We start from the raw sequence: 10,906 nt of genomic DNA, 5'->3' as shown, positions 1-10,906 counted from the left end.
GCATTTTGTAGAGCAGGGGCAAACAGGGTGCCTTCAAGATGCTGCTGGGCTATACAGCTGCCATCATCCCTGACCATGTTGGCTGGGAAGGGTGGTTGTAGACCGGCAACAACTGGAGGACATGAGATTGGCTACCCCTGTTGTAGAGAGATTTCCCTCTTCCCAAGCACAAAGACTGGCCCACTAGAGGAAGCAGCTAACCCAGGGGACACATCTGATGCTCTCACCCTGTGCCACAGCATATATCCCTGTGTGATCTTTTGCAAGCTTTTATGGAAGTAATGCAGGCATAGGCAAACTCAGCCCTCCAGATGTTTTGGGACTACAACTCCCATCATCCCTGACCACTGGTCCTGTTAGCTAGGGATGATGGGAGTTGTAGTCCCAAAACATCTGGAGGGTCAAGTTTGCCTATGTCTGATGTAATGGGATCTTCTCCTCTACATCTGTGGATGTTTTTGATTGACTAACATTATAAAGGCTGATTTGTGCCCAGAGACAGCGCTAACATGGCATCTATATAAATCAAGTGCAGAGACCAGTGTAGAGGGTTGGTACATTCACTGCTAGCCACAGTTTACAGGGTTTGGCCCTACAGTAGCACATAGACCAAGCAAGCAACATCACTGTTTCAAAGAGAAGGCCCCATTGCTGACCCACAATTTCAGGAGGGCAATTGCCCGCCATGTTCAGGGCCACCTGCAAGTATTCCTCAGAAAAACCTCTCTCTGTGTTCAACTCATTAACTCCACACACTAAGGTCCATCTAAATATAACCATGATGTCTCTGTCTGCTAGGCCAGCATGTCAATACACAAATTCTTTTGTATCATCATCATATAACTGTTTGATCTGCATTGGTAACATTGATTTATTTAGTTTTATCCTGTTTTACTAAAGCAGTGCTCAAGGAAGCTAACAACGTTCAAAAATACAATGTAACAACCAAGAATTAAACAATTACAAATATAAGAAGCCAAAAACCAGAAGCATCATAGCAAATAATTAAAACGAGTAAGCTCACCTGGGCAACAGTTGTATCCATTGTAACTCCTAATCAGAGTAGGCCCATTGAAGTTACGGAACATGACTAACATGGGTTCACTTATTTCAATGGGTCTACTCTGAGTAGGAGTTAGTTGGATACAACATAAAACTGTATTCACCTGGTGGAGGAAGTTAAAGAGAGAGAAAGCCAATGGATTTTCTGTGAAAGAGAGTTACACTCAGAAAGGCCCTTTCAGTCATTCCAAATAACCTAACCAGGCAGGATAAAGACAAGGGTCAGCGTAGCCATTGTAACATACCATAAAATTGTTATAGTTACCGTAAGGTGTCATGGAAGTGGTCACAACAAATACAGTGCTCCTAAAATACAGTGCTCATTTTCAGCCAAGTCTCGAATAGAACCAAGGCAAGAGCTTTGAACTTTGGTCTCCATTTCACCCCCAAATCTCCTTGCTCATCTCCCTCCCCCCAAAAACCAAACTTTTAAAAAGAATAATATGTCACCCAGAGTTCTCCAGAATTTAAATCTGAAGCAAAAAGACTCCCGCTTATTACAATATGTCTGAAGGAGGGAGAAGTAAAAAGTAAAGACAAGGTGAAAAGATAAGAGAAAAGAGTTTTCGCAGCCATTAGTAGCTCCTCTCTCTCCCGTTTGGTGGAAAAGCGAAAGGCTTTAACATTTTTGCCAACAAGGCATGCAGACGTACGCCCTCCTGAATACTGCAAAAACAGGCATATAGGCAATCTTTTAGTCCTGCAGCTTGAATAAGCTGAGTCAAAAAGTACTCACGAGGTCTTTTCCTGGGCAGGCCATTGGGAATGTATGGTGGACGATGGTTCCCTTCAAAGGCTGTAAGAATACACTTGGCTCCTTGCATATTCGTGGGAGGGCAGCCATGTAGTTCCCTGAGTTTATAATACTTCTGTTTGGTGCCTCCTCAACGGGGGCGGGGGGGAGTGACACACTGATAGTCACCTGCTCACTTGTCACTTCCCCAGGGCAGGTGTGGGAATAGGTCAGTCAACCTCAGACTAGTTTCACCTGTGACCTCTTGGCATCATAGTCCCTTCTGGAGAGGGGAAGGAGGGGGTGGAAAGCAACTAACTCAAGCCCCACACTTGGGACTTTTAAACAGGTGTCTATTGGTAAAAGCTAATCTGTTAAATTTGTATCTCACTTTCTTTTTTTTAATCTTCCGGAGAGGATTTTATGAACCCACAGGGCCACATCTCAATAAAAATCGTCATTGGAGCAATGCTTGATGGAGAATTCTGAACTTTGTTTTGGAGAATTGGGGCTTTGTGCAAGTGTGTGGTGCTTTGCTACATGTCAAGTTTCATTCCACTTTTAGTTTTCTACTTTCTAAATTGCTCTAATGCAAGGAAGTTTACAAGCTGAAGAAACAGCAAAATAAGACAGCAAAGATCGCACACGGGGGTACGCATACCCCTAAACATTTTGTGAATCTAATGGGAGAAGAAACTAAATTTAAAAAAAAATTAGCATGGTGAATGGTCGGTTCCATTGCTACCCCCAATGGCGGCCTCATTTCCTGTCACAGTGTTTCCTGAGTCTCAGACAAAAGCGAGCGTTTAATGTGTGAAGTAGGAGTTGGAATCTAGCACAGTGATTGGTTAATTTCGTTGTTACCACCTCTGATGGCAGCTTCATTTCCTTTCCCGGTGATTTTCTTGAGTCAAAATGAGAATACAGTCGTACCTCGGGTTACATACGCTTCAGTTTACAGCCTCCGCTAACCCAGAAATAGTGCTTCAGGTTAAGAACTTTGCTTCAGGATGAGAACAGAAATCGTGCTCCGGTGGCGCAGCAGCAGCAGGAGGCCCCGTTGGCTAAAGTGGTGCTTCCGGTTAAGAACAGTTTCAGGTTAAGGATGGACCTCCGGAACGAATTAAGTACTTAACCTGAGGTACCACTGTACCCCTAAACATTTTTTTTAGAAAAAAAAGCACTGGTTCTGACATGTCGTCCCTTTCTGAATATTTGGGCAGATGAGAAGAAGAAGAAGAAGAAGAAGAAGAAGAAGAAGAAGAAGAAGAAGAAGAAGAAGAAGAAGAACAACAACAACAACAACAACAACAACATGACTACCCCCAAGGGTGGGGGACCTGTGTTCCTCTAGATCAGGCATAGGCAAACTCGGCCCTCCAGCTGTTTTGGGACTACAATTCCCATCATCCCTGACCACTGGTCCTGTTAGCTAGGGATGATGGGAGTTGTAGTCCCAAAACAGCTGGAGGGCTGAGTTTACCTATGCCTGCTCTAGATGTTGTGGGTGTGGCCCCCACATAGTGAGGAAAAGTGACTTACATTAGTCACTGACATGGTGATGTCCAATCCTGGCATCCAATGAAACACGGGAGTGTTCAGTGTATAGAAGAGGCTGAGACAAAAGGAACAGGAACTGAGCAGAAAGATTAGTCTCTCAAGCATCATGCATTTTTTGAGGGAATATTTGCTGAGACCTTGTCGTAGGTGCCACAAGAGGCAATGATAGGCACACTGGTGCCCGTGGGCACAGGGTTGACAACCCTTATAATAAAATACAAATAAATTATCTGAGCCACAATGATGGCTGTGCTTTGCCTGAAACAATAGCCTCGACCTTTTAGTTGTATTTTTTTAAAAAGCTGAACAAACATCTGTCATAGCAGCGTGTTTTCAGAACTTCTCAAATTATTCATCCCTACCCCCCCTAATTCTAATGTTCGTTCCTTTTGGGCCTTGCTTTAATAAAGAGCTTAAGCATTGAAAATTGCACGTTGCTGTTAGCTGTAGGGAAGGTATTAGGACGTATTTTAACAGATTAAGGAGTGCAAGTGGAACCCAGCGAAGGCATCACTCAGCCCGATTAGGGAGAGGCTCTGCCATCCAGGACAGGAAAGTCATGCTCCGCTAGCCTTTTGGAACTCTTTGAGGATAGCGCTGCCAGAGCTGGCTGCACGGCGGACGTTATAGTCAGACGGGTTCAGCAAGCTCTTGACAACGCTTTTCTCGGGAGATTAAGTGTATAAGGTGAAGAGGTGGCAGAGCCAGGGAGAGTTTGGCTCATTAAGCCGAAAGGTGGCTATCAGGCCAGGACAATTAATAAGTTTTTACAGGCCATCTTTAGGTGGTGGGAAGTAAGATGCATGTACGGTCAAACCTTGGTTGTCGAACGTAATCCATTCCGGAAGCCTGTTTGGCTTCTGAAACATTTTACAACCGAGCCATGGTTGCAAGAGCTTCCTGCATTCAAGTGGAAGCCATGTCGGATGTTCGGCTTCCAAAAAATGTTCGAAAACAGGAGCATTTACTTCCGGGTTTTTGACGTTCAGGAGCCAAAACTTTCCAAAAAGGAGCTGTTCGGGAACCAAGGTTTGACTGTATTATATCCTACTAAACCTCATCTGAATGAATGACTTACAACCTTATTCCATGTTTACTCAGAAGTAAGCTTAATTGATTTCAATGGGCTTTACTCCCAAGTAAACAGGGTTGGGATTGCAGCCTTACTCCTTGGCATTTATTTCTGCCATTTTATGCCACGCTTTCGCCAGCTTTGTATAATCTCCCTGCAAGCAAATCAGAATGATTGCACAACAAAACAAGGTCACATGGAAGCTCCATATGTCCTCTTTTTCCAGGACACGTCCTCTTTTTCATGGAGAGCGTTGCCATAGCGACCCATAGTTTAACACAGAAGTTGGCAAATGTCTCCTGTTCTTTGCTCTTCAAAATATGGCAACCCCACGTCCTGAAATGCAAAAGCATAGGGTGTTCTGAAAGGTTGCAAGATTGCAGATTTCGGCTGAGTGATATGAGAAACATTTTGATGGTAAGAGCAATTTGACTATGGAGGCTGGAGAGATGTCTGTTGTGAGCTATTCTATCTCTGCACCAATGAAAGGTTTGACTAAGATGACCCTCGAGGCATTCTGGGATGTGTGATTTTTCTTGTGCCCAGTGCTTTTTCTTTGGTAAAAATAATAAAACAATGAGGTTCCAGAACTTGTATCTTGATACAAGTGCTGTGAGTGCCATCACAAAATGGCCTCAGGTGCCAGCACAAAATGGCTGCCATGGACAAGAAACAAGAGGTGTTTGTACTGGTGAATACTGTCACAAAAAAGCATTGTTTGTGTTATTATGACACAACATCACTCATCTACAAACTGGAATTACACCTGGTCATCTTAGAACGGGTCAGCAAACTTTTTCAGTAGGGGGCAGGTTTGTCCACTGTCTCTCAGACCTTGTGGGGGGCCGGACTATATTTTGGAAAAGAAAAAGAATGAATTCCTATGCCCCACAAATAACCCAGAGATGCATTTTAAATAAAAGGACACATTCTACTCATGTAAAAACACACTGATTCCCAGACTGTCCACGGGCCAGATTTAGAAGGCGATTGGGCCAGATCCGGCCCCTGGGCCTTAGTTTGCCTACCCATGTCTTAGAATAATCGGGGATTGACTTGATAGGAAAGTATTTTATAATTTCTCTCATAATAATTATACCCCCCTGAATGGCAAACCCATTTACTGGAATGAATCGCTATCAAATTTTGCCTAAACTAAAATTTCAAGTCTTTTTTTTTGGGGGGGGGGGGACCAGAAGCAAAAATAACAATTAAGAAATTATTTATCTGCTGTCTGTTTTAACTGCTATTAGTTATGTATAAAATCTTATTTATACTGGGTGATATTAAATAAACAGTGGGTGATATGCCATTTTAGTCATACTCCAAGTAGGTCCATTGAAACCAATGGGCTTCAGTCAATCTCAAGGGCTGTGAGGATGACTCATGTTGCCTATCAGCCACTGTTTATTTAATATTGCACTGTTATGTGACGGTAACATTTATATACTGTATGTTGCCTTTCTATATGTATGAGAGTATGATCTCTCTCTCTCTCTCTCTCTCTCTATCTATCTATCTATCTCAAAATAAATAAAATTGGCTGAGGCAAAAATTGGAGTGTCCTGCCGAGGGAAGCTGCCACTGCAATTTTGAAGGAAGCAAGAAGTGTTCCAGATTTTCCTGGAGGGACGGCACATCCTGACCTCCTGAAATGTCAAATTGCCAACTTGCCTTAAGCACCGCCCTTTAGATCTCTTTCTGTTTGGAGAACCTGCCACACCTTTGGAATGACACAGGACATTCTGTTCAGAAGCCTTTGTGGTGTGCTGTTAATGCTTGCATTATATCCTAGAGGAGCATGAGTCAATCAATAATTAAAGCACAGAGTATTAAGTTGTTGACATGGCAACATGCTCATCACACTGTCTTTCTCTTCTCAGGCTTACCTGCTGCTTCGTCTAAGTCAGGGATGGGGAAGTTGTGGCCCACCAGATAATGCTGTCCGGACTACATATCCTATCATCCATGGACATTGGCCATGCTGACTGAGGCTGATGGGACGTACAGTCCACAGAGTCTGGTAGAGTCTGGAAGGCTACAGTAGCTTCCTCACCTCCTGATTTCCACTGGAAGAATGCCATAAGTGGAAGCAGGATATCAGATGAGCATGACTACTGCGAATAGGCCGAGAAATGTTCACGGAGAACCTCAGCAGTTGAGGGTCATGGTCTACATTACTGATTTAAACTGGTTTAATGGCCATTTATTCTCCCCTAGGGAGCTGTGGAGAAAAGGCAGCTTTTAAATAAGAGCTAAACAAAATAAAGACCTGCCTAAAATTGCCAATCCAGTCTTGGATGGCAATTTAATAGAATCATAGAACTGTGGAGTTAGAAGGGACCCCAAGAGGTATCTAGTCCAACCCCCTACAATGCAGGAATCTCAACTAGATCATACATGACAGATGGCCATCCAACTGGTCTTAAAAACACTTTCCTGAATATTGCAAGGCAGTTCTCCGGCCAAATAATGTGTACAAAATGCATATACTGGGGTAAAGTTACTCATAAAATGCATATATTTGTCAAAATAACATACAAAAATGCATTACGTTTGGGAAAAGTGCTCTGCACATGCATATATGAGGTAAAATTGCCTACAAACATCTGTATAGTGGGAGAAATTGGCAGTAAAGTGCTGTTGAATTTCATGAGCGCTTGTTTTTGTATGAAAATTGCAAATGGTTGTGGAAATGTGGTGAGTTGGAGAGGTGATAAATGAGAGAAACCAGAATTGAGATTCACCCTCCCCTGCTTACGTTAAGTAAGCCCAGTGGGTGTTTCTCCCAGGTACTGGATATAGGAATGCAGCCTACAGCCCTGAAAGTTCAGGTCATCCCCAGAGACACCTGGCGATCCTGCACATAAGGCCTCTCTTTGGATTCCAGCTTCCTTCTCCAAGTAATAGCAGCAAATACCTTGCGATTTTGTGCATCTTGCTTTGTGTGCAACAGTGGGAAAGATTCCCCTTGCATGCTGGAGTTCTTGCCACGGTGTTCCAAGTGCTGCAAGCTCGTTCTTAAGATAATTCTGTGGGAGCTTTGGTGGCCTCCAAGCAAGGGACAAGCCCAGTCCAGCAGATGCATTTTTATAAGGTTGCTTCAACTCGCTGTTTGTGCAACCTCTGTGTGCAGCATCTTATTATTCCTGATGGTTATCTCTCTGCCTGATAGGCACAATAGCTTGGAGGTGCCATTGATGATATTTTTTTCCAGGCCTTTGATGTGCCAGCGCTCCCTTGGCCACGTTTCTTAGCTAAGGAGGAAGGTAAAATCTCTCCAGACTGGGAAAGTGGAATTAGCTGGTGGTTGGTGCGTTGGTATTATCTAAGAGCTAGTTCCTGCAGATGACAAGGCAAGATTGTTTTGTACTCTTCCAACTATTGCAGGTGGGAGATCACAGGTTTGGCAACATCGTCAAAAACAAACCATCTGCATAGAAAAGTAGCAAATCAAGGAGACAGGCTGGAACCTAACCATTTCCCTGATGAACTATCTTTCTATATGCAGGGGATATTTTTCTGTGAACCCAAGATACATATCTGTAGCGTTCATCTAGTCATATTTATTTGTTCTGTTCCTGGAATGTATTTGTTGTTGTTTAGTCGTGTCCGACTCTTCGTGACCAGAGCACGCCAGGCACTCCTGTCTTCCACTGCCTCCCACAGTTGGGTCAAACTCATGTTAGTAGCTTAGAGAACACTGTCCAACCATCTCGTCCTCTGTCGTCCCCTTATCCTTGTGCCCTCCATCTTTCCCAACATCAGGGTCTTTTCCAGGGAGTCTTCTCTTCTCATGAGGTGGCCAAAGTATGGAGCCTCAGCTTCAGGATCTGTCCTTCCAGTGAGCACTCAAGGCTGATTTCCTTAAAAATGGATAGGTTTGATCTTCTTGCAGTCCATGGAATGTATAGCCTGCCTTTCAATGACCAGTTTTCTCTGCGAAGAGCTTGTGGTTATGGATGCTACACTCTCATCCCAGTTACATATGTTCCAAAGATGGAGCAGGCTTTGTTGCTCTGGAAGGCAGGGCTAGAACTAATAGGTGGAAATTTCAGGGAAACAGATTTTGGCTGAATATTAGGAGGACCTTCATAATGGTAAGGCAGGGCTGGGCCCAGGAGCCAAATGTAACCCCTCGATCCAGCCCTTGGGACTCTGTATCTGTGTTAGGAGTGGGTCAGCAATAAATCACATGGAGTAAGGGAAGTTAACTCTTTATTAGAAGAAACAGGGCTGTGCAGTTGTGCCAGGTCTAGTGAGTCCAGCAACCCTTCTCAGTAGGTCTTGCTCCTAAGATAGGGTTGCCATATTCCAAGAAGTAAAATTCCGGACACAAGAGTTGTTAAGTTTTTTGGGGGGAATTCCACACACTCCGCCGCCCCCCAAAAAGCACTTCCTGCTTCTGGACATAGGGCAACCCTACGCAGTTGCAGAAGATCCCTGCTATCCTGCAGCTCCCTTAGCCTTCTCCTTCACCCTAGAAGAGTTTTGAGTGGCAAAAATGAGCAGGTGAAGCTTTTCATGACATGGAGTGCAGTGTCACCACCTGGTAACTCCTGAAGCTCAAGCTGCTGATAAAAGGACAGCTCCAGGTTTTAAAAAAAGTAAAGGTCATTGGAAAATGATTTCATAGAATTGTAGAGTTGGAAAGGTCCCAAGGGTCATCTAGTCCAATCCCATGCAATGTAGGAATCTTGGGCACAGCAGTCTCTGGGTGGGCTTGAACCACCAACCTTCTGGTTAACAGCCAAACGCCCTGACCTATCACACCACTATTTGTCCATCTAGCCCAGCCTTCCTCAACCTGTTTCCCTCCAGATGTAGTTGGACCACCACTCTCATCACCCCAATCACTGGCCATGCTACCTGGGGCTGACAGGACTTTGGAGTCCAACAATATCTGGAGAGCACCAGGTTGGGGAAGGCTAATCTAGCCCAGTCCTGACTCCCCCATCTGGCAGCAGCTCTCTAGAGCCTCACAAAAAGGTCTTCCCCACCATCTGCTACCTGACCCTCTTAGGATCTGGGACCTTCCACGTGGAAAACATGTAAACCCCCCACCCTCCAATTGCTATCAGGTATTGTAATGATGATTCGAAATACATGTCATTGCATTTTAACCATTATTTTTTTACTAGTTTGTTTTTATTACTTCGTATTTGACAATGGTGCTTTTAAAAAGCTGCCTTGAATCCCAGCTCGAGAGAGAGGCAGGAAATAAATACATCAAATAAATAAATACACAAATAAATGGCAACCTCTGTTCACTTCCTTCCGGGTAACACCGGCTCCCCTCTGCTTTCATTCCCTCGCTAGCCTCCTGGGGGGCACCCTCCCTCCCACAACCCAAGACTTCTCCCAAATCCATGCCCTCCTTTCATCATGAAGGCCTTCTCCAAGTCCCTGAACCCCCAACCGCTCCACCGCCAGTTATCCATAAAGTCACAGTTAGAGATGGAGAAGGAATTTTGTACATTGTTTACGCTTCCCAAAATAAAATGCAGGTAGCTTTTGAAAAAGGCACTTCCTCCTCAGTTTTTTGTGCCCTGAAATGCTAACCATTTTTTTCTCGAGGTCTGAAAAACAAATAAATCGCCAACAGACGTGCAAATGCGGCAAACTTACCAGTAATTTAAAAATGGGGGAAAAGAGAAACTGAGAAACCACCATGTATTGATTTTATTGTCTTATTCGTTTTAACAACTTGCGCAACTGCTTAACTACAATAGTCTCTCAGCAGTTTACAAAGATGCAGTAAAAATAAAAATCAGTTGAAACTACAAAATCAAGCTTCTGGAATGCCTTCTGGAATTTTTTTTAAAAAGGTCTTCGGTAGGTGCTGGAAGTTCAGAAGGGAGGGGGCTGTTTGGCCTCAAGTGGAGGAGAGTTCCACAGACTCAGACCCACAATCCTGAATGCGCACAGGTGATGGTGCATCTAAGCTATGCACCTGAGCCATGGGGGACCACTAACAGTGATCCTCCCCCTCAAGACCTCTGTGACTGGGCAGGGATATAAGGGATCAGGTGATCTTTGAGGTATCCTGAACCCAAACTGTTAAGCGCCATGTAGATTAATACACAAACCTTCAACCTGGCTTGGGACCGTATGGGCAGCCAGTGCAAACTTTTAAGCACTGGAATTATGTGCCGGCGATAGTCTGTTCCCATCCACAGTTTAGCTGCTTCATTTTGCACTGGCCTCTGGAGCAGGGCCAAAAGTAAAGTAAAGGGACCCCTGACCATTAGGTCCAGTCATGACCGACTCTGGGGTTGCGGCGCTCATCTCGCTTTATTGGCCGAGGGAGTCAGCGTACAGCTTCTGGGTCATGTGGCTAGCATGACTAAGCTGCTTCTGGCAAACCAGAGCAGCGCACGGAAACACCATTTACCTTCCCGCCGGAGCGGTACCTATTTATCTACTTGCACTTTGACGTGCTTTCGAACTGCTAGGTTGGCAGGAGCAGGGACTGAGCA

The 10,906-nt window shown here is 44.4% G+C and overlaps 1 long non-coding RNA gene across 1 annotated transcript; it reads left to right on the top strand.

Annotated features, from left to right (window-relative positions):
- The first annotated feature begins 4,699 nt into the window (after positions 1–4,699).
- Positions 4,700–6,621, top strand: LOC308462790. The gene is made up of 2 exons (XR_013979358.1): positions 4,700–4,844; positions 6,311–6,621. It is a non-coding gene; the product is annotated as an uncharacterized lncRNA (long non-coding RNA).
- Positions 6,622–10,906: the final 4,285 nt, after the last annotated feature.

The sequence above is a fragment of the Podarcis pityusensis genome, assembly GCF_964106645.2.
Source record: "Podarcis pityusensis genome assembly, chromosome: 14".
Taxonomy (NCBI): Eukaryota; Metazoa; Chordata; class Lepidosauria; order Squamata; family Lacertidae; genus Podarcis; species Podarcis pityusensis.
The sequence above is the reverse complement of the archived record's forward strand: the minus strand, read 5'-3'. Positions and strand labels throughout refer to the sequence as shown.